We start from the raw sequence: 24,639 nt of genomic DNA, 5'->3' as shown, positions 1-24,639 counted from the left end.
GCACACTAAGACTTACCTCTGATGTTGCACAGAAAGTGAGATTGGTTATAGATCAGCATGCTGTTCTGCGGATGTTGCCGCTTCATTTTCATTCCTCTGAAACCTGCTGTTTCCTCCTCACACTTTAATGTTAACAGCAGAAGCATAAAATAAAACTCAATAATATCTGTTTATAACAAAAGCAAAAGAATCTCTTACTGATTCTGTAATGTTGCGAATAATACAGCTAGTGGGGGAAATTGCTGTCCTTGAAATACACTCATGCTCCATTTTTGAAGGTGACTTGAAAGTCCATTAGAAGAATTAAAATACAGTAGGACACTTTATTTCTCACTTTTTTCCCTCTACAAACCACAGACCTCATTTCACATCGGGACAAAGGAGAGGGAGTCTTTTTGTAAAAGATATTTGGACTAATGTAACAAAGGAAAAAAAACTGAAGATGAGTATTTGTTGTGGGTGGTGGATGTCAGAGACTGCTCTGGTTTTGACCGCAGCATTACTTTACTGATTGTTTTAGTTAAATTCAGGCAAAAGCATGTCAACCTATAGGCAAATATTAAACCAAAGTTGTATATAAAACCATATTTGAAGTAAAGTCAGTTATATAAAACAAGAGTGGGTTCAAGTACAAAGTAGGTGCAGCATTTGAGATATTTTATTATTATTTTACAGTTTATAAATACCTTCATAAAAACCTCAAAGATACCAGAAGGTATAAGCAATGTGTTTGCATTTATGATACACTGCAGAAAGTGTAAGAGTTTTAATACAAGTCAAGGACAGGACATTTATATTTCAAGTTAGTCCTTTTAGAGAATACTCAGCATGACCATCCTGCAGTGACAAGCCATCATGAAATAAATGAGACTCTTCCATGCACCATTTGCCTACCTTGCAGAAGCAAAATCTTCCAGAAGACTTGGGATCTATTCTGTCAAGTCAACAAGTTCTAATTTCAAGCTGTTTTGCTTTTAATTATTAAAGTTCATGCTCTTTGTGCAGTTTGAGTAGTAAAAAAAAATAAAAATAAAAAAATAACAATCTGCTATATACATAGGATTAATCTTCTTTTTTTTTTTCTCTGCCATTCCAGATATTTGTTATCAAAGGCAAATAGACCCAATATCCCTTCCAAAAAATATTTGAAAACTTCAGATTGAGATAACTCAGCAGGTTTTTACCTTTGCAGTCCTTTTACATGTCACAGTCTGTAAAACGAAAAAAAAAAAATAGGCCAGAAGTTTAGTACAATCTTTCCCTTCTGTTTTAGATTCATGCTAACAAACAAACAAAAAAAATACCGTTTCCCTTGTTCTCTACTCCTCATATTATGTTTGCCCTATAAACAAGTGCTCGCTACAGTCATGCACACAGTTTTAATTCTTAAACATAATTTTCCAAATCTTGGCTCCTAAATTTAGTATATGCTATTATGTACCCAGGCTCTCAGAAGTATTAAAATCGGCTGGAATTATACAGAAATGCGTTGAAGGATCTGTGTCAAGGTGCCTTGAAATATTGAGACCTAAACACCATCTGGTTCTATCAAAAGCTAATGTGTTAGACAAGTGAAGCAGTTCTGAAAAATCAGGCCACTTAGAGCCTCAATATGTAACATGCTGAGAAACTCCTGCCCTTCAGGATCAAGATTCATTTTAAAACTTTAAGTTTGAAATGTTGGTCATAATTAATTTTCTGCTACAATTAGTTTGAGGCCAAACAATAGAATACAGATCACAAATCTAGTCTTTAGCTGGATCCTAAGGACGTCTTTGCTTTGAAATGTAATATGCCTGAAGAAAAAGAGACAGTGTCCCCCACAATCTTTGTTCCTTATGAGAATTTAAATATTTAATGTGGGAGAATGTAGAGTTACATTTTAAGTCTATGTACCGAATATAGCTAAGCCACTCATATTACATATTTCTTTGTTAAATTTGTTCTTCAGAAATCCTTTTGATGATTTATTTCCCAAGTCAACAGACATTACAGGGAACATCAGTGAAACATTTAATGTTATTGTTAATTTTTCATCACAGTTTATTATTTTAAATTGGTACAGTGTTGCTAAAAAATAACAAAACTTTATTAACTAAAACTCCTAATTTAGCAAATCTCATGGTATAATTTCTGCTGAGCTTTTTTTTTTTTTCAGTGTTTTGTCTATCTTTACCCTTATTCAAGGTTACAAATACTGTTTTTCTCAGGCAGAGACTTTTTTACAGCAGAGTCATGAAATCCTGGAGGTTTGTGGTGAAAGACTATTGAGATCCTAAACCTGATATCACCCAGCCTACTGATTTTTTTTTTTTTTTGAGAGATTTTGTTTACCCCATTTACATCTTCAGTAACACTGTTTGTGACTTTTGCTGGTCCACAAGACTTATTGTGGACTCTTTAAAATAGATTAAGAGGAAAATGGAGACAGTGCCTTGCTGGCAGATGCCTATTCTTTCATTGCATACCTATCATGTCCATATTATCCTCTCTTCTACCAAAACAGATTTCTTGATATGAATCTAAACACAAACAGTCTGAGAATTTTCAGGTGTGGTTAGTCATTTTTTGTATTGCTTAGAAAACACTTATTGGGAATATTCAATGTTTTGGTACATTTCCCTGCTTGCCAGAAATGGCTGTTTCCCACTGCTTTGCTGGGGGCTGTGGAAATAACCCAGAAACTTTTAAAACTGTAACTCACTAAAACACTTTTTAAAGCTTAAAAAAAGTAAGAGAGAAAACAATAAACACTCACCACCACCACCATGTAAGACCCACTGGAAAACGTGTGTTTAATTTCCTCACAGCACTTTCTCCTTTATGCTGCTTGGATTCACGGGTGCTACCTCACCTTCTCCTCCTTTTGCAGTTTCTTCAGTCTGCATGACACTGACATTTTTGCCTGCCCCGTATAGTCAAGAACGTGGATATTTGCTACTGGAGTATTTCCCTCTTTATTAAGTGTTCGTAACTCAGAAAACTAAGAAAACAGGTTCCCTTTTCTAACCTAACAAGCTGTGTATGAGTTTCTCAACACCTGCTCCAAACGCATTCATCTCTACCATGCTCAGCCACGCTTGAATAGCTGCACAGATCAATTATTGTAATTTCTTATTGTTCATGAAGAGCGTTAACTCCAGCTACCCCACATTCAAATACAGGCATGCAGTAGGAATTGGCAAGGAGTTACAATAATAATGGTCATCAACAGTGTTGTTACTATTATGAGTACTAACCAGTAAAGGCTTTCAAGGATTTAGTTTATTTATTTATTTATTTTTGCTACATGAGTGTTATTTGTTCTTGCACTTCCATCAGGTAAGACGGTAATATTGATATGCTGCAATTTTCTGTTTAATGCGCTTTTCACTTGTAACACATGGTTTAAAATGACCAGGAAAAAACAACCAAACGAACAAAAATAATTGAAGTGTGGACGTATTTGCTCCTTGTTTCAATTATACCACATGTCCTTTTGGTCTCTAAAATGGATTATATCATCTTAATTACCAAAAGGATGAAAATCTAACTACCACACTGTTTTAAACAAATTGGTCCATCAGAGCAACATACTTGGAGAAATAAAATAACATGCATTTGTATCTTTAACTATAGATCCCTGCTAGAAAATAAATAAAGGAAAGGAAAGAGACTCTCCTAAAAATAAGATTCTGAAAAGTCTCCTTTGAAAAGATGAGGTTTCAACAGAAAGCTTGCTACAGCTTAACAAGCTAGAACTTCTGGCCTGGCTTTTGTTCTTCCTCTAAGATTTTTCTCCCATTGCTTTCACTAGTTCAACTGCAGTGCTCATACCATTGGTAGGCTGCCACAAAGGACAGTGGCAGGATCCAGCATTCATTATGCTCAGTACAACTGGAACTCAGCACCATTAATATTACCAGAGCAATCCTCTGCCCCCACCTTCAAAGCAAGCAGTACTCCCATCCTAGCAGTAGCAACTCAGCTCTGTAAGTGTCAGATGATGATGATGTTTATTTCCTCTTAGGATCAGGATATACACGGCACAAGCAGGAAAAAAAAAAAAGAAAAGGGAGAGAGAGAGACTAGAATATATTGTAACTGATGAGAGAAGAACTTCTTCTCCAGTACTGGCTTTGAAAATATCTAGTTTATGAACACTAAGATGCTTGAAAAATATACTGATTATTAGAGTGTAATTTCCATTTATGATGTTGACTGAAATGTGTTCCAGATTCCAGGAGCAGCAAGGAAATTTCTTGCTACAAAACGTATGAAATAAGGAATGTCTTGGAATTCCTGCTCAGGCACACCAGTGAATAAACTCATAACCAGCTCTGGCACAGCACAGTTATGCAGAAACTCTGCTGCTGGTGCTGCGTACAGATCCCAAGTGGTATGCTGAAAGTGAAACACAGATGAAAAAACAGTGTGGGATGGATGGTGAAGAAAAGAGACAAATATCAAAACAATTTGCTTAGAGGGACAGGAGGGCTTGACTAGAATTTATTCTAGATGTCTTGTTTACACATGTAAATGCTCAAAGTTACTCAAAGGAGCTAAGCAAACTTCTTTCCTTTTCAAAGTATTTTAATAAATCTTACATGATGCTTTTAAATTATTTTGAACATAGTTTGCTTCCTCTGTATGTCTTAGTAAGAAACTGATGCTGCGTACAGAACTTCATTAACCTCATTCTAGTTTCTGCTTCTGTTGTGTGTTTTGTTCAGTTTTGTTACAAATGTTTGGACTTCAAGCAAGCTGCTCTAGGTTATTTTGAAGTGTTGCTCTATGCCAATAGCAACTATTCTGTTGCCTCCAAGCAGGTTCATTAAAATCTCTGTGGAGTAGCATGCTTTTATTTGGAATTAATTCTAGCACAGCTCCTGAAACAGCAGTTTCTGATTGATCTTGAAAGCTACTTTGGGTTTGGCTTTACTGCAAACCCCTCTGGTGTGCCTTGTGCCTTCTAACTGGGTTCACTATAGACAGCTTTTCAAACTATTTAAACCCTTGGAAAGCTATTGCTGTTATAAGCTTCAGTGATTTTTTGTTTTGTTTTGTTTGTTTGTTTAACTCCACGAGTAGCAAGCTATGAAATTCCAGTAAGCAGTAATGTTTCCCCCTGCTAATCACCTTCTTTCACCAGATCATTTCACCTTTTTCTAGCTGCAATACTTTTTTTCCTGAACATTAACATGAATTGGTATTTGTTTTCATTTAAGCTATGTGCCAGTTTGCACAACTTGCTTTCATTTCCCATGCTAATGGCCATCATCTTCTTGCATGGTTATAAATTCGGGTGGGGGGGGGTGTGGGGGGGGAATAATCAGTTTACAGTTTTTAAACAAAGTATGATCACAGTTTTTTTATCTCTTTCCCTTCATCTTACCTCCAGCTTTGGAAAATTGTTAATACAATTGCAAGTAGTATCAGTAGGTCTTGAGTATCATCTTAAATTTGAAGAGAAATGAATGTTGATATTTCTGTCTGACATGTCTTAAATTATAACTACTTTCCAGTGATGAGATGCTTCATCACTTTTACAGCTTGTCTCAAGGACCTGTATTAGTAGGTGGAGTGCTATATGATTCTGTGTTCTTTTTACTGATAAAGTGAAAATTAGTCAGAAAACCCAATTACTATTTTGCAAATGTCTTTTCCAAGTGACTTTGCTTTATTGGAGAATGGCTTCGTCGTTCTGGTTACTCTCACTGTTATTATTAATTATGGCTGTACCTAAAATTCTTACACTGGGGTAGAACTAAATTGTGCTTGGTTTGTAGAAGCATTTACAAAAAAAGGGAATTACTGCCCAAATGGCTCCTGATCTAATTGTTAAGCATAGGGTAACAAAGAAATACAGTCAATTTGCAGTGTCAGGCAGACAATATTGAAAGGCTTCAATAGAATAGAGTTTAGAGAGTTTCAACATTCTGAAGATCTTAAAGCTTATAAAAGTGCTTTTGAAGTTTTTGAGGAAGCTTTTCTGTGAGAGGTTTTTTTTTTGTTGTTTGGTTGTTGTTGTTAAGAAGGGAGTTTTGTTCAGTGTGAAATTTTTCCCCCTCTAGCCTGTCAGTCTGAATTTACTAGGGCTTTCCATGTCAACGTGTGTTTTTGTCTCCATGTGGAATGGCATCAAAAGTTAAACGATACTGCGTATTGCATGGGTTTGATATGATAGATCCTTATCTGTTAAGGAATCCACTGCAGTCTGTGTCTGCCTATAGAATAATAGAATCATTAAGGTTGGAAAAGACCTTCAAGATCGACCCTGGAGGGAGGAGAAAGGGTCTGGGAAATGGAGGGCTCCCCCCTGGTTGACAAGAGAGTAGTTTGGGAGCGTCTGAGTGGGCTCAACGCGCACAAATCCATGGGTCCCAATGGGATGCATCTACGTGTGCTAAGGGAGTTGGCAGAGGTGATCGCCGAACCGCTCTCTATCATCTTTGAAAGGTCCTGGAGAACAGGAGAGGTGCCTGGAGACTGGAGGATAGACAATGTCACTCAAGTCTTCAAGAAGGGCAAGAAGGAGGATCTGGGAAGCTACAGGCCAGTCAGTCTCACCTCTGTCCCTGGAAAGGTGTTGGAACAATTTGTTCTGGATGCCATCTCCAAGCAATTGGAAGAGAAGAAGGTTATGAAGAGTAGTCAGCATGGATTCACCAAGGGGAAGTCATGCTCGACCAACCTCATTGCCTTCTATGATGGCATCACCAGCTGGGTAGATGGGGGGAGAGCAGTGGATGTCATCTACCTTGACTTTAGCAAGGCTTTTGATACTATCTCTCACGACATCCTGCTAACAATGCTGAGAAAGTGTGGGATAGAGGAGTGGACAGTAAGGTGGGTTGAGAACTGGCTGACTGGATGAGCTCAGAGGGTGGTGATTGGTGGCACAGAGTCCGGCTGGAGACCTGTGACTAGTGGTATTCCCCGGGGTCAGTGCTGGGTCTGGTCCTGTTCAACATCTTCATCGACAACCTTGATGAGGGAATAGTGTCTGCCCTCAGCAAGTACGCCGATGACACAGAGCTGGGAGGAGTGGCTGACACGCCAGAAGGCTGTGCTACCATCCAGTGAGATCTGGACCGGCTGGAGAGATGGGCAGGAAGAAACCAAATGAGGTTTAAATGAGGTTTAATAAGAGCAAGTGTAGAGTCCTGCACCTGGGAAGGAACAACCGCATGTATCAGTACAGGCTGGGGGACGACCTGCTGAAGAGGAGCTCTGAGGAGAAGGACCTGGGTGTCCTGGTGGACGACAAGTTGACCATGAGCCAGCAGTGGCCAAGAGGGCCAATGGGATCCTGGCGTGCGTTAAAAGGAGTGTGGCCAGCAGGTCAAGGGAGGTGATCCTCCCCCTCTACTCTGCCCTGATCAGGCCTTACCTGGAGTACTGTGTCCAGTTCTGGGCTCCCCGTTACAAAAAAGACAGGGATCTCCTGGAAAGAGTCCAGCGGAGGGCCACAAAGATGATACGGGGCCTGGAGCATCTTCCCTATGAAGCAAGGCTGAGAGACCTGGGTCTGTTCAGCCTGGAGAAAAGAAGACTGGGAGGGGATCTCATCAATGTTTATAAATGCCTTAAGTGTGGGAGACAGAGGGATTTGACCAACCTCTTTTCAGTGGTCTATGGGGACAGGACAAGGGGCAATGGCCACAAAATGGAGCACAGGAAGTTTGGCACCAACATGCGAAAGAACTTCTTCACAGTGAGGGTGACGGAGCACTGGAACGGGCTGCCCAGGGAGGTTGTGGAGTCTCCTTCTCTGGAGATATTCAAGGCCCATCTGGATGCCTACCTGGGCAGCCTGTTCTTAGCAACCTGCTTTGGCAGGGGGGTTGGACCCGATGATCTTTCGAGGTCCCTTCCAACCCCTTCAATTCTGTGATTCTGTGATCATCTGGTCCAGCCATCACCCTACTACCAATGTCAACCGCTAAACCATGTCCGTAAACACCACATCCAACCTTTTCTAGAACACCCCCAGAGACGGTGATGCCACCACTTCCCTGGGCAACCTATTCTTCCACCTGGTAGATTTCTATTTTAAATAACTCATATGCAGATATTTTTTATTCTTCCTTGTCTCAACAACTTCCACAGACAAATAAAAACTGTTGGGATTTATTTTCTGCTGCCCAGAAGTTTTCCTGTATTCATTTTCACTTCATGACTTTTAATTGGCCTTGAACCAACCTTTGCAATACATTATCCTCCTTTTTTTCTTTTTTTTTTTTTTTTTTCCAAATGGAAACATTTGCCTTGTTTTTGAGCAGAAGTAGGGCAGAATAGCAGTTTTTTGGATGTTTGATGTTTCATTTGTGATGCTTCCTTTTCTGCAGCATTGGAACTGCATTCAGCTTTCAGCAGCAAGGGAATTCATTCCCATCTCTCAGTTCCCAATACCCATCTTAATTTCTTGAGTCTGGCATAGGTGTCAGTGCTCTATTTTGCTTCTGACTTCAGCACTTGGTAGGGTTTTTACACTTTGAAGTGCAATACTAATATTCTCAGAAATCATCTTAATAATGGCCTCTTTCCCTTGTCTGTTTCTTTTGCACCGCTCTCTTTGACCTGACTATTTTGGTGCCTCTTTCTCCCAGCCATGTTCTGGAACCTGAGCTCATACTGAAAAGCATTTTGATCCCCAAATAACCTCAACGCAATCACTAAGATCTTGCAGAGCAGATTGTTAAGCACTGTGTTCCAAGACTGCATGATCTCAGCCTTGTTGAGACTGTAAAGTAGTTAGATACTTCTGTTTTACCAGGCTCTGATTTCATTAAGGATTACCGATACTCTCTGAAAATATGTCCTGGCTTATCCTCCCTTACAGTTTCCTTCCCTTCTCCTTCTTGCCTTAATTTTCCTCCTCAAAGCACTCCCTCTTCAATATTCCTGCATATCCAGTTATTAGCACAAACACACTGCTATTTCCCAACACTGAACAGCCTATATCTGAAGCTATCCCCTATCTAAGCAGCCCATATGTGAGAACATTGCCATTGCTCAAGTGTGGTCATGCACTTAGACTAAGTGTTGCTTTATCTTTTTCCGGACATATTTTCTGATGGTGATTGGTCCTACATTAGATTACTCTCCCTTGCTCTACCTCCTGGAGTACCTGGAGGTACTACGTTACTTTTCTGTGATGTTTCTGTTGGCATTAGAGAAAAAATAAAGCTCCATAAGAACTGAAATAGTGGATATGTTACATCACTAAAGAAGCCATGATAACATAATTCATGAAAAAAGAACACTTAGTTAATTGCTACTCTCCGGATGAGAATAGCAATGGAAGGAGGTGTTCTAGAAGTGGAGAGTCCCTCTTGGTACAACACAGTCTCATTCAGCAAGCCACCTGAAACAAACCAAAATGCCACGTAATCTTTTCAAATGTTTTCGTATTTTGGCTACAATAAGACACAAGCTACTGTATCCATTTTTCGTAGAGCCATAGAATATCCTGAGTTGGTAGGGACCCACAAGGATCATTAGGTCCAACTCCTGGCTCCATGCAGGACCACCCCAAAATCAGACAGTATGTCCGAAAGCATTGTCCAAATGCTTCTTGGACTCTGGCAGACTTGCTGCCATGACCACTTCCTTGGGGAGCCTGTCCCAGTGCCCAACCACCCTCTGGGTGCAGAACCTTTTCCTAACACCCAGCCTGACCCTCCCCTGTCCCAGCTGTTCCCTCAGGTCCTGTTGCTGTCCCCGGAGAGCAGAGCTCAGCGCCTGCCCCTCTGCTCCCCTGGTGAGGGAGCTGCAGGCCGCCATGAGGCCTCCCCTCGGCCTGCTCTGCTCTGGGATAAACAAACCAAAGGACCTCAGCTGCTCCTCATACTCCTCATCTTGTCCTCTAGACCCTTCTTTGTAGCCCTCCTTTGTCTCACTAGTAGTTTTATGTCCTTATGTTGTGGCACTCAAAACTGCACACGGTACTCGAGGTGAGTCTGCAACAGCACAGAATGGAGCGGGACAGTCACTTCCCACGACCAGCTTGCAATGCTGTACTTGATGCACTACAGAATATGGTTGGCCCTTTTGGCTGGCAGGGCACACTGGTGACTCAGTGAACAGGCATTTCAAAAAGCTCATTTCTGCTGCCTATTGTCAGCACATTTATCTACTCTAATATGCATGTGCTATGAAAACAGATGAAAAAAGTTATGGATTTTTATAGTACACTATGACTTTTTGGCAGCAGCAGCAATATTTGCACATACTATTGGAATCAGAAAATTAGATTTTTAGTGTCTTTTTAAACATAGCTAACATAAGTAAACTGCTGTGCTTATTATAGATCCATAATAATAATAAAATTTAAAAAAAAAAATCTGATTTGAAGCTCACCCTTCCAAAGCATTCCCCTGAGATGAATTCTCTTAGCTCCCAGCAAAGAGAGTGGGAGCCAGAGCTTCTTATTTTCCAGAATCAGGCCCTACGAGACCAGAATGTTTGTTCTTTTACATTGTTTAGTAATATTTAATACCCAGAAAATGCAGATTGCCAGCTGTTAGACAATCTCACAGCAGTTACACACTGTGATATTTAAATCTTATAGTTACTTTTGTATGACTGATACTCAGAAAACTTGAAACTTGACAGTAAATAAATATTCAGGTGTTCAACTTAACTTGCTTATTGGTAGATGTCATTGGAAGCTTGATAATACACATTGATAGTTCAGAAAATTAAACTAGCAAAGGTGATCAGGAGGGGTGATATGTTTATGCAAGTGTATTTGCATGGCTTACTCTGTTCTGCTTGAGCTATAATATCAAATTATGATGCATTTTCCTCTTGGGAAGCAACGTGATGGAGCTGGTTGGACCTGTGGGTGGTATGGTTACCTGTGGTCCCACCTGCACTGCACAAGATTGAACTGTGATGAATCCTTGGTTTGCCCCTTCCTATTTTTTTTTTTTTTTTTTAGTGTGTGTTTAGGGTTGGTATTTTGTTCTTCTGTTTTTTTTTTTTTTTTTTTTTGTGTGTGTGTGTTTGTTTTGTTGTTGTTGTTTTGTTTTGTTTTGTTTTCCTGAATGTAAATAAGGTAGCAAGAAAGACTGTTCCAGAAGGCAGTTCTTAGGCATGAACCAGTGGAGTGTCATCTTTTTTTCTTCACACCTGCTGGAGAGACAAAACAAGCAAACAAACGAACAAAAAACAAACAAACAACCTGTAACAGTTACAAATGCAGTTGTCTGTCACAGTAAATGCAATGAGATACTAATGGGACAACTGTTGAATGGCTTCGGCACAGAAGAGGTTTGACAGACGGGCTTTCCTCAGGCAGTACTCATGGCTTCAGCAAAGCTGAATCAAGCACTCCACTTTGCAGGCTTGCAGGATGCCATTTGGAGAATACATTTTCAACTGATGTTATTATACAGTATTTAAAGGGAAACAGTAAGACTCCCATGTAGGATGGGACTCCATCTGGACTATGAAAAGTGTATTGCTTAGCAACTAGCCGTTTACTGTTTTGTTATTGTTGCAAGTGTTTCTCCAAACAAGTCTGTTAGTCTGTTGTTGTTGTTTTGTTTCTTTTTTCTTTTTTTAACCAATTTAAAATACAAATGAAGGAAAAAAAAAAAAAAAAAGACTCTAAAACCCAGAGCTGCCTTCTGACAGAATGCATGGCAATTCCTATCGGTCCATGCCCAAAATCAAGACTGTGATCCTACCACTACTCACTACCACATAAAAGGACAGACTTTTCTGTAAGACCCCACTCTCCATGACCAACTGGATGCTCTCTTTTATATTCATACACTGGCTATAGAATCATAGAATCATTAAGGTTAGAAAAGACCTCCAAGATCATCTGGTCCAACCATCCACCTACCACCAATGTCACCCACTAAGCCATGTCCCTAAGCACCACGTCCAACCTTTCCTTGATCACCCCTAGGGATGGTGACTCCACCACCTCCCTGGGCAACCCATTCCAATGCCTAACTACTCTGAGAAGAAATGTCTCCTCATTTCCAACGTGAACCTCCCCTGACGCAACTTGAGACCATTCCGTCTAGTCCTAACACTAGTTACCTGTTAGAAGAGGCCGACCCCCAGCTCCCCACACCTTCCTTTCAGGTAGTTGCAGAGAGCAATAACGTCTCCCCTTTGCCTCCTCTTTTCCAGAGTAAACAACCCCAGTTCCCTCAGCTGCTCCTCATAGGATTTGTGTTCCAGACCCTTCACATCAAAGGGCTTTGTAGCCCTTCTACATCACTTCAAATAACTAATGTATTGGGGTTAGGAGCCTCAGTCCATTTCTATAAAATGTATTTTTCTTTAATTTAGCTTTCTAACATCTGCAGCTTTTGAATATATGAAACAGAAACCAAGAATGCACACAAATGCAAGTATACATATACCTATATATATTTCTGAAAATCTGGTTGTGTCCAATCCTTTACCTGCAATCACTTCTTTAAAATATTTATTCAACTCCTTCTCTTGTTAGATAGGCAAGAATCATCTTATATGGATATTAAGCTGTCCACTAAAGGACTGAAAAACTCTTAAAGTCATAGAGTAATTAGGGCAACCCATTTGTAACTCCTAACTTTGAAACACTTGTTTTGCCCACAGATAGCATTTATTTATGTAGAGTTGGCTTGTAGAAAACTGTTGACTTTTATACTGTGGGAGAGATGCTCTTATCACTTCCCTTGATAGAGTACACAGGGTAAGGATCCTCACTGCATGAAACACCCACATAACACACTACGTTCTTCTGAAACAATCCTCATAGTTGAGCCTTTATGAAAATATCCATTTTCCTTAACACACGTTTCAGAAGATGTGTGATTAATATTTGAACTATGCTTGCTGGAATCAGGTATGGCTTTTCACTCTGTGTTTGCAGAACACCAACTGGAATAAGGGTCTGTTTTCGTGACCAGTCCTACTATTTAAATATATATATGTAATCATTATGATTTGGATATTTTGTTTTGTTTTGTTTTGTATTGTGTGTGTGTGCGTGTTTTAATATTATGTGTTCCTGGTGTATTTATGTGTTTCAGAAACCATTTATTTTTTGTATGCCTTAGGACACTGAGGTCACACTTGTCATGCTTACCCATTTGAAAAAAAAGTAAGATTTATTGGTGTGAAAGGACACAACAAGCGTACTGGACCCACAGTCAAATTATTGTGGGTTAATAAGCTACTGCCTATCAGCTGAAGTGCACTGAAGGATCATAATATCTTCTAAGCCTGATGTAAATAGAAAGTAAAATGTAACATAAGCATATAAGTCTCAGTGAAAGGAACCTAACATTTTTAAAAATGAGCAAAAGTATCAAAGTTGTTTTTTTTTTTTTTGTGTAACCTAACTTTTCTTCTCACAGTTTTTGAGTTTTTGACAATTATGTTGTTTTTTGTTTGTTTATTTGTTTGTTTTCTAGGAAATAAAGTTCTGGGATATACTTTTTATTTGGATGTCATTTTGATTTTTGATATTATTTTTTTTCTAGGATCTGAGGTTATATGGCATTTTATTTCATCCTATTGTAGTCTTCTTATTTATAACATGCAAGACAAGTACTCCAGCACAGACATAAAATTGGTTTTGCTCAATGGGTTTCTTGTCATGCATGTGCAAAAAGCTTCATTTGCCTCCAGTTTAATTTTTTGTTTTTCTCTGGTGACTCATTTTGCTGCATCTGTGTTTATTCTATAACCTGTGGATAAGGCATGTTTTCCTAGCTGGGAGCTGGCTGGGCTTTTGCTGATGACTGCCATGTGTTGGTTTAGTCTTGCATGCAATTCTGTCTTGATTTCACTAAATTTCTCACCGTCAGCATTTTCCCCAAATTGCTCCACACAGCTCTGCTGGGAAGCCCTTCAGGTAAGTTCCTCTGCAGGCTTATGGAAAATATTACAGATGCTTTTTCCTTGATAACAAAGTTTATTTTCCTCCAACAAATATAAATACTTCATTGATCTCAGTGATAGCAGTTTTACTATTACAGTTCATCTTTCATCTGTTGCTTTATAGATTTTATTTTGGTCACAGTGACCAGATCTGTTTAATTTTTTGTTCCTTACAGTTCCTTCTTGGTATTACTTCTTTCTGTATCTTTTTAATGAGCTTCAGCCTGAACCACTGCAGTTTACAACTGATAGGAAGAGGCTTGCGCACTGGAAAGACTAATGACAAGAAAGACATTGAGTGATAGTTTTCTAAGATAATTTTCTAAGATGTCATTAGGGTGAGTTTGAGAACTGTTATTTATCTATAAGAGATTAAACTTTAAGTGTGTCTGCATGGATTAAAGTTGTATTTCTAATTAACTCTAATTCACTGCAAACATTACCCTTTCTACAATAATAGTATAAACAGACAAACAAAATATTTAAAGAATATTAGGTGCCTTAATATACTTTAGGCTTTCTGTGGTGTTCTCTATCCTTAAGAACACCTCCTTAAGTATCCCATTATCCACATTAGCATTCAGGTGCTTGTATATATAGCTATCAGGCGTGCCTGAGGTTTGTTCTTTTCTATAAGATATCGTGCTGGTTAGGCTTGTAGTGGTTTTATTTATGAAGGTATGTAAAGGTTTACAAAGTGCATAAAACATAAGAGAATTTTTTGAGGTTATTGACCATACATGAAATTTAACTTCCATCTAGTAGTGATGAATATCTCTTTAGCAGAAAGATGGAAGAGGTCTGTGAGCTGGGAAAGCAGGTAGAGAGCATTCCCCAGGAAGAATGCAGTACACTGTGAAGGGAGTGTGCAGCTGCCATTAGGTTATGATCATCTTCAATGGATGAAACTATAAGGATGAAATAGAAACACCTGAAAAGCAAGAAAGAAGACTATATCAGATTCCTAAGACAGGTAAGTGTTGCTATGTTTTCAACACTGCACCCATAAAGCAGATGTTGATGAAATCTAACTATATGTTTGTGAGACCTTTTTAACCTTAAGGAAAAAGTAAAATAGAAATTGTAGAACTTGCAAAAGTAAAAAGTAGATTGGAAAAAGAGTTTGCAACTTCTTTGGACCAAGAACTGAGAGTTAGCAGTATGAGAACAGACAATTCTTGGTATTGACTAAGAGAGTTTGAATTGAATTGCTCTGAAGTTGTTATATCTTGTCCTTGTGCATGGGTTTTCGTTGCCTTCATCCATCTTCTTGTTGCTGTCAATGATTCCTCAATAAATCATATCTGGAGTTGAACCATTTACAAGAATTGTTCTTGTATGCCTTGTTAATTCTGAACCTATTTATTTCTGATCATGACAAAGCTGATTCCTTTCCTGTATGTTTGTGTGGGTAAACAGAGGTCCTGATTGTTCCTCAGCAGGTGAAACCATCTTAGAAATTGACAGGGGCTTCACACAAATAAAGATGGCAAGGTTGTTCTTGTATATATCATGTATATCTTGTGATATCTTATTTGTAAATAAGTAGGCCAGGCTTCAGCTTGTTGATACCTAGACCTGTGATTTTTCACCATTAAGCGTCTGTTGGGAGATAGTAGAGTGAAACCTGTGTTCTGTCAGGAAGTACGTGTGGTGTTTAAAATAAAATAGTTCTTGTATCAAGTGCCAGTTGGCTTGTGGGCTGTGAAAATCTTCACCCCTTAACATTTACTTAGGAAGGGTTAGTCCATTTCTGTCTTCTCAGAGCACCACAATGGCAGTGCAACTTCCTTTTATGAGCCACGCAGCAGAGCTACAGGGTCATCAGTGCTTGTTTGAGAAAGCTTTGTGTTTTGCCCATGGACCTGGAAAGTATTCCTTGTAAAGGACTATTTCTCGCCCTCTAGATCCCCATTAAAGAAGTCAACTTTACAAACAGCTTTCACAGTGGAGGAATAAAAATACTCTGTAAATGGTGGCTTCTAGAGAATGATACGAGACACAGAAACGATCTTCTTTATTACTTGTTACAGAAATAAAATTCTACCATAAATATTTTAATATAATTTTGTTCATAACATAAAGTAAATATATATTAAAAAAATAGAGGAAACTCTTTCATACTCATTTCCTCTATTTTTTTTTCTTTATGTGAAACTTTATTTGGAAGTCTGGGTCATGCACAGCCTGCTTCTGTCCAGCAGAGCTTTCCTATTTAGGCTGAAAAAGAAGTTTTTTGGCTTTTTGAGTCACAATGTTATAGATTTAATGTCCTGGTACTTACTTGCCTCCTCTTATTTAGCAGTTGCTACTTTATTAGAGACTACTTGTGGTTTTACCTCCTCCTTTGTTAATAATATAATTCAGTGTGAAGTGTGTGTGTATAAATAAACAGCTACTCCATGCTGTTATGTCTCAATGTGATGATGGATTTGTTGAAATGAAAAATGAGCTTTATTTACAACCTCCCCCCACCCCCTCACCCCCACTTACTGATGCAGATACTTGGGTACAAATCCATTCCTTTAGAGTTTAAAACTGATTTGATAAGGCTACATGCAAAAAGAACTATTCCCAGTGCTGCTGCAACCTTTTGTTTTAATGGAGAATGTGCATGCATGCACAGACTCCATTAGCACACACTACTTGTTCCACTTACTAAGTCTGTGGAACAAGAGGAACCCTATTTATCTTCATCATTGCAGTGTGAATATGAAAAACTGTTTGAGAATCTGGCTCAGACAGTAAAATGCAAAGTCTTTGTATGTTTGGCATCTAAATCCAGATCTTGTTCATTGCCAAAGGTATAACTACAGCTGTTAGATTAGCCTGGTAATCAGACACCTCTCAAGGATAAAGATGAGGCAAGTCAAGAGCACAAGAAAAAGCCAGTTCCAAATAAGTCTGCAACTCACAAAATAATTTGCCTTGCAACAGTCCTAATATTTTAGGATTTTAATAAGTGTATGAAAGCCTATTCTGAATGATCAAGCTAACAAATTGTAATTAGCTATCTCTGTACAGGCGCTTTCTAGTACATGATATAATATTAGATCTGATCGGTTTTATACACAATATTTTCCTTGCAAAACAGGAAGAGTTGCGAAAAATAAAAATAAAAATCCAGAAACTTGAGCCCTAGTGAATTCTCATATTGTTGTCTACAGGTCATATCCTGGGCTTGTCATAATCCATAACACAAAGCCTTTCAGAGCCATACAGCTTGGCTGCAGCAGGTAATTCATAACCTGAAAGATATGAATACTCCCAGTGAGAGCTGTGTAGTTGCTCTGTGAAACTCTCAAGAGTTTATAGAGAGGCACTTATGTGTTGCCATATTTAAACTCTTAAATTTTGCTCCTGTTCCTGGGATAAGTAGGATGATTTTGCAGAGACTCTGTGCATTAGGAGATTATCCTTTACTCTCCAGAAAAGAAAGCTAGGTTCCTACAAAGCAAAGTCTCCTAAGAATTCCCTAAAAAGGCAATGTTGAATGCTGCTGGCATGAAAATTGAGGACTAAAACCTTTTGGAAATATACACCAGATCTTTTTTACCTCTCACCCGTACCTAAAATATGAAGAAGATACATTGAGCGGTATTTTTTTGTTACTCAGATATGTGAAGACCCTAGAGATGCTTAGAAATTGAGAATATATTACATCTGCAATGTGTCAGGACCTAATAAAAATTAAAAAGAAAAAAAGTTTAAAGTTAAAGCTAGAGAGTGAAAAATACTTTTAAAAAACCTTCATTTTTTCTCTTATATGTGAAATATTACGTGCTGTTGTGAATGGTTATGGAAACTCCACGAGCATGGAATACAACTAATTCTCAGTGAATATTTTGGGCAGAATACTGCTTAGCATACAGGAAAAAGTTGAAGTGTTCTTTCCTGCAGCCTTAAACAGTCTAAACAAACCATGTAGCTATGTAAGTATCTCCCCACTTTTTTAAATATTATGATTTTTTTAAGTTTAAATAAGTGTCTTCTGAGTAGTATGTGAAGAACAGTTAAGCCAAATCAAAAATAAGTCAGTCTTTAAGTTTTGCTGATATCACGGACTATTTCAATGTCACAGATTTGCACTTTGCAACTTCTGGCTTTAAACAGATTTGTCAACAGCTGGAATTCATTATAACCTTAAATTTAGCACGAACATCCTTCCCCACCTCCATTAAGTTGCTATATAGCTGTAGGAACGCCGGCATTGTAGACATAAAAGCCTAAATTTTAATAATAATAATAAAAAAGATCTTTAATATTTATGTGCATGGGAAATAATAAGATTTGGTAAATAGATATTGACTGGGGATCTATTCAGCTCTGGAACTGTAATTCTGAATTTCCTGTGCAGGTGAGTGCCTCAGGCCAGGTTGTATGGGGCTTTGAGCAACGTGGTCTAGTGGAAGGTGCTCCTGCCCATAGCAGGGGGGTTGGAATTACATGGTCTTAATGGGTCCCTTCCAACCCAAAACATTCTTTGATTCTGTGATACTAAGCAAAGTCAGATTTAAGTAAAGCTAGGTTAAGTGCTGATTAGACTCTTGAAACCTGCTAAAAGGGAGCACAAGACACTCAGTAGTGGAACAGGGATGGAGAATGGGATGGACTATCTGCACTTACATTGCCTTCGTTTTCCGGGCCTGGTGACTGCAAGCTGCTTTAAAATTGATGATGATGAACCCTGGCCTGTCTAAACTAGTACTCTCTGCTGCTGCATGTCAAAATGCTTTGACTGTGTCAAATTGGGGAAATTGCTTGCTATGAGTAGCTGAGGAGCCTTGAATTGTTTTATATTTAAAGGTTTGTATCTTGAAATGAGATTATTCAGACAAAACACCATAAAATGTTTCTAAATACAGAGGATAGCAGCAGCACTGCATCTATAAATGAAGTTTCCAAGAAAACACTTTCCACTGCCCTCTGCTGACTGCAGGCTGTGTAGTGAAGCCGGTCTTACTCAGCTGCATGTGTTTTTCTCAAAGTCCTGTGCTTGGGAAGTGCTATCTATGCTATGAATGGAACTGTGAAGGTGAGTCATAATTTCAGGATAACTTCTTTCTGCAGGTGCTACTATCTAAAAGCTTTTCTTTGTGATCATCTGCAATGAGACATGCGATATCAGCAGACGTAAAAAGCTTTTTCAAGTCAACTTTGATTACCAGGTTATATGCAGTGCTTAATGTGGGTGTGTTGAGTTTGTGCCTCTGATGCTTGGAGCAGCAGAGTTAATTTGGGGCTTCAAGAAAAGTATGAAACACTGTTCTAGCCTATTTGTATTACACACCATCAGCTTTATTCCAGTCACTGAAGAAAAAAAATACAGAAAAACAAACAACAGAACCAACCCAAAAACTTCTTAGAACAGAAGTTTACCCTGCCTTTTAGGGAACAGCGTGATAAAACTTTGAAGAGTAGGAGGCAAAGCAAACCCTAAGCTCTTTGGGGAACATGACAGTCTTTAGGCTATCTTAGCATGATGAAGGCACTATAACTTTCCTTTATGGGCAATTCTGTTACTAAAAGGGCTTAGGATACAATGCAACTGTAATACAATTCCTGCTTGCTTGCTATGCTGTGGATTATTGGGAAACCTTGATTTAACCATCTGGTGAATGAGACATTGTTATTAAAGCAGAATGTTTGGCCTGACTCAAGTACTGCAAATCAGAGCAACAAAATAAGTCGTCATTGTAGGAATTATAGCCCTGTGTACTATTTCTATAAATTGATTATAAACTTTCTAGTGTTACCTTACTAACCTTCTCCCTCAACTTTTATAACCTCTCTATGCCTTAATTTAAACCTGAAATGTCAGCATCTTGTACTTTCTCTGAAGAAACATAACTGGATGCTATGTGCACATAGACCAGTGTGGTCAAGTATCAGACACATTCCTCATTTTCTAAACATAAAAGCCAGCAGCACTTCAAAGCTAAGTTAATATTACAGGCCAAGTAATGATTCCAGGTCACTAAACGTATTTCAGTAAATATCACTTGATTAGGTCAGGTCCCAGAAGTAGGTTAATCACAGCAGGATGTTTCCCAGGTAAGTTTTTGTCTCATCCTGAGCTCTGCGCAACGTGGCTGAATACTGCCTTATTGCTCAGGCTAGCTAGAGTAAAGCTATATAGATGAATTTGTGTTATATGGCCATCATCAGGTCTGAGTATCGTGTAAATACATTAGACATGCTTATTACCCATGAGGGAAGGAAAATATGAGGTGGAGTCTCAATCTGGTAATTAAATGTTTTCCTCAGGCTTTTGTTCTTCCTTGCAGAATGCTTTCAGGCAGCAGTCTCCTTCTGCCTCATGTTCAGTATCACAAGTGGTCTTCGGGGCTTCTTGGATGCTGCTGCTGTACAACCTGTCTCATTGGCAGCCAGAGCTGCCTCTGAACCCTGTGCCTTTCTCTCCTGTAGATTCGAAGTACTCTTGGCACTTAAGCATGAACATGTGGGACCTGCTGTAAGAAGGCATGCGCCCCTCCCTGATCTGCTGAGTTTAGAGTTATTAGAGACAAAATCTGGAAGGTTATATCACAACACAGTGTGAATGCACCTGAGGGTCAAGACATGGATGGAAAATATAGCCAGCCATCTTGTTACACCTGTGGTCTCCAGTATGCTCAGTTTATTGGCTGAAGGCATAATTTTGTACGAAATTGTTGTCTAGCCTTTGCTTCCTTAAATCAGGTCAATGATCACAGTTAAATGCAGCTGGAAGGAAGGCAACATATGAAAGTTGTTCTGGTTTTAGCAAGAAACTTAGTAGCAAATGGTGTGCCAAGATTCAAGCCTGTACAGTTCTGAATACTTCCATAGATTGAGCACTTGCAGAATTCTAATTATTATTGATTATAAAAGGTGACCTTGCCAAGGCACGTAAACCCTAAGAATGCACCTGCAAAATTGTTTTTTTGGCCTATGTCAGAGGGGAGAAACCTCTGTATGGTTATGTCATGTATGTTCAAAACACTTTTTTTTCAATCAGTTCCAGCATTTATTTTTTTTAAATAAAATAAATCACCTGTTTCGTTCTCTTGAAGAAGAAGGATAAGAAGAGAAAGAAAGAAGAGAGGGGTTGAGAAAGAAGAGAGGGGTTAAAAAAAATACATAAACACCACTTTAGAGGAGGCTTCATTGGATTTTACAAAATTTAACCTCGGCTTCTTGACTCTTCTCTTTGTTGCATATCTGATGCAAAGTTTTTGTGGTCTACTAGCAAACCCCAAACCACGAGGTAAGATTGACTGTGCATTATTGGCTGCTGCTTTATTTTATTATAATTCATATTAGAATTGGGACTTTGCAGTAGCTTTCAAGATCAATGGATATAGAAGAATTACATTTTAAGACTGTTTCATTCAGCATCTAAGTGTTGACAATGCTGTTAAATGAAAGTTTTATTTTGAAAACAGGCATGTATTTAAAGTATCATTGTCACTGGTTTCTTTGAGAGAGAGAGATCAATTCTAGATGCATCTGACTATTGATTTAATTAGCAATTAGCTAATAGTTATTTTAGTCAGTTATGTCCATTTCTATGAAATAGTTACAGTTAATTTAGAAATTATTAGATTTGCAAACTAACTGCCAGCTCTGTAAACAGTTAGGGTACAATTATGATTATATCCTTCTAGCTTCCATTTGACCACTTTAAATGGAGTTCTGCAAATTAATTTAAACCCTCTTCACAATACATTTGCAAAGTGTAATTGATTAGTACTTAGTGACTATTCTTTCAGTTGGGTATAGAAACAACATACAGATTATTCCATCTGTGTCAATCCTGTAGGACTAGTCAGAGTAAAATACATCACCTATCACAATTTGAACTAATAGTTTGGTTTAGGGTTAGTAAAAGAGTAATGTATTACTCCTAATTGAGAATGAATAGGATATCTTCCTTTGCAATATCGAGCCAAGTTAGCATGTTGCCTTTGTAGACAGAAAATAACTTGATGAAGATCACTATTAGAAAAATCACATTTTGTCAAGCACCAAACACTAATATTTTTCATTTCTATTTAATTGTTATAGCAAGATAAGAAAGTCTGCAGGATGTTTTTACATTTTTCTATTGCCTTGTGATATGCTACTACAGACATGAGTCTCCAAAGAGTACTACTAGAAGCTTTCATACAACCTAGCCTCAAAAACTTATTTTGAGAAGTGTATCCTAACTCTATCATGGAAGGTTGATGAGGAATAGACTTCAAAGACAGTGTTTTTTCTCACCCTTTTGATAAGCCTTTCTGTTTATATAGCTCTTAGATACTTCTTCCATGTGTGGTAACTATGGCCTTTTGCTCTGTCAGAGGTTTCTCCAACCTTCTGCTGGAACCTGTGAAAAGTATTGAAGAGGAACTGTAGGTATTTCCATGTCTCCTGATCACATTTCCAAGTGGAAGCACGTAGGGTCTTGAGGGAAAGTGTCACTATGAGGGCTGCTCCAGCCCTTCTTTTCTGCTCAGTTCTGCAGAGCTGTGATTCTTCTCAAGTTCACCGGAAAAATTTCAAGTGAAGAGTCACAAAAGGAAATAACCTTTCAGAGGTTTAAGCCTTTAGAAAGTGATTTCTTGGATGCCAGGCCTTTTTATTTAGAAAAACAGGGTCCTCAGCAATTGTACAGTTCTCCTACCTGATGACTAAATCCCAATCTTCCTAAAAAAAAAAATAATAATAATAAAATAAAATCCTGGAATTGGTTATTTACTCTAGTGGAGATTTGGGGCTGTTTTGTTTTGGTTTTGTTTTATTAATTTTCTTTTTATTGAAATATTGTTGAATGTTAGTTACATGCCTGAAGTCCCCAGATAATGTTTGAAGCTCAATAAATAATATGCTCAGGAAGGACAAAGGAAGCTTTTCCCTGAAAGGGAAAGCTGCGGTTAACAGAATAAAGGACCAGTTCCTCACTTGTACAATTTGATAACTATTCTGTGAAACTGCTGTCCTTTTCTGTATTTGCATATGTTGCTACTTGCTGCCAAAGCTGTTTGCTTTCTAGTTTGTTACTGTTATCAATGTCTTTACTACAGTCTATTTACAGATATTTGGTATACAGAAAGACAGTAGCATGTACTGGAAACAAAAAATATATGAGCAAATTGTTAGCTTAGCTCTTTTTCTTGGTAGGAAAAAAAAGATATTGAAGGGTAGTTCAGACAGAATTAGAAATATATTTCTAAATATGTATTAAGAAAATATAATATTTAACTGCTGTTTACAGCACTTTCTGGAAGGTACAGGTGTAGAGACCAGGAAGTGAAAAATGTTTTGTTTCATAGCCAGATACAAAACAGTCTTAAATGCCTGAAAGGAAAAAATTGTAAAGCTAATACATATCTGGGCTGTATATCTGTTATACAACTGCAGGGTAAGCCCTTCCAGAAGAGGCAATAACGGGTCTTCAGTCTAGTGGTAAAAAAGGTCAGATGGGAGGCAAGGAGTTCTGGACACTGCTCCATAAACTGTTTTTACTTTTTACCAAACATGCATATATATATATATATATATGATGTATATACACACACAGATCATGTATATAAGTATGACTATAACACACAGAGCCTGTATAATATATATAAATGTACATTTTAGAAAGAGAAAAGATCATTCCCCTTCCCCAGTACAGCACACTGTATGGTATGATAGAGCATCAGTAACATCAAGCCCTTCCTGGCTATAGAAGAATAACAACTTGGTCTCCAATTTCCCGAATTAGGCTACAAATGACTAGTTCTTTGTGCAAGGGAACCACTGTTAGCATTACCAGAACCAGAATACAGTTAAGAGGAAAAATAAGCATTGATCAGGTCGTTGCAAACAGTTCGTCCCCCTTACTTCTGGGGAGGATTTGGAGATGGTGCAGCCAAGATGCAAACATAGTGCTGGCCCAGAGTAGGGTTTGGTGGCCCAGGGAAAGGAAATAGTTTACAGTGGTTGCTAGCACAGACAGTTACCCCATGGTGCTGGGGTTGAATCCAGTTGAGAGGCCAGACCACTAAATAGCCAGATGTTTCTGTACCTAGCCTGTACTAATGCAAGGCTCCTTACTTAACACTTTTGAGAAAACAAGAACAGCAATTCAGCAGGTGATATTCATTTTGTAAATCACTTTACTTTCAGCACTCTGTGTCAGCAAAACTAAAGCCAGATCCATTACACCAAACCCTGTTCCTTCCTCTTAGATCAGATCACCAGGCTTTTCTTCCCCTTTGGGTAAATAATGGAGTGGGGTTGTAATTAAGGTCTTTCATAGGCAGGTGTACAGTTTATCTATTGTTTAGGGCCATGCCAATACACTGTGATGAATCTGCTTTCTGGCAGGAGTTCCAATTAGAAGGGCGTGACTCTTATCAGAATGCTAATTAGTGAATTCTATTGTATATGTGAAGAATGCAGTAATACTGTGCGAGGATATCCTTATTTTTGTCAAGGTCTGCTGTTACGATTATTAACACTAAATCTGCAGTGTCCTGATGTCTCCCCTCCCTCCCCCGGGCATTCGGAGCTGTTGGCATCTTCCCATTTCAGCCTGGAATTTTGTGTTTTTTTTTTTCTTAAAAACAGTGACTTTTCTGCTTCTTAAGAGACTGGAATACTCTAGCTGTCATTTTACTTGACTGTTATTAGTGGTGGGAATGGGATTGTTTTCCCCCGAAATTCTTTTAAGTTTTATATTTACAGAGTAGGTTTGAAAGGTGACAATTGGTTTAGAAACTTGGCTTTATGATCAGTGCTTTCATT

The 24,639-nt window shown here is 38.5% G+C and overlaps 1 protein-coding gene across 1 annotated transcript in view; it reads left to right on the top strand.

Moving 5' to 3' along the window:
- Positions 1–14,691: 14,691 nt before the first annotated feature.
- Positions 14,692–24,639, top strand: part of GRID2 (glutamate ionotropic receptor delta type subunit 2) — an 800,504-nt gene continuing 790,556 nt past the window's right edge. Inside the window, exon 1 of the mRNA XM_080592187.1 lies at positions 14,692–14,851. The gene's annotated coding sequence lies outside the window, so the exon portion shown is untranslated. The remainder of the gene's footprint in view (positions 14,852–24,639) is intronic.

The sequence above is a fragment of the Anser brachyrhynchus genome (assembly GCF_964034855.1).
Source record: "Anser brachyrhynchus genome assembly, chromosome: 4".
NCBI classification, from domain to species: domain Eukaryota; kingdom Metazoa; phylum Chordata; class Aves; order Anseriformes; family Anatidae; genus Anser; species Anser brachyrhynchus.
This window is presented reverse-complemented; position numbering and strand designations above follow the sequence as displayed.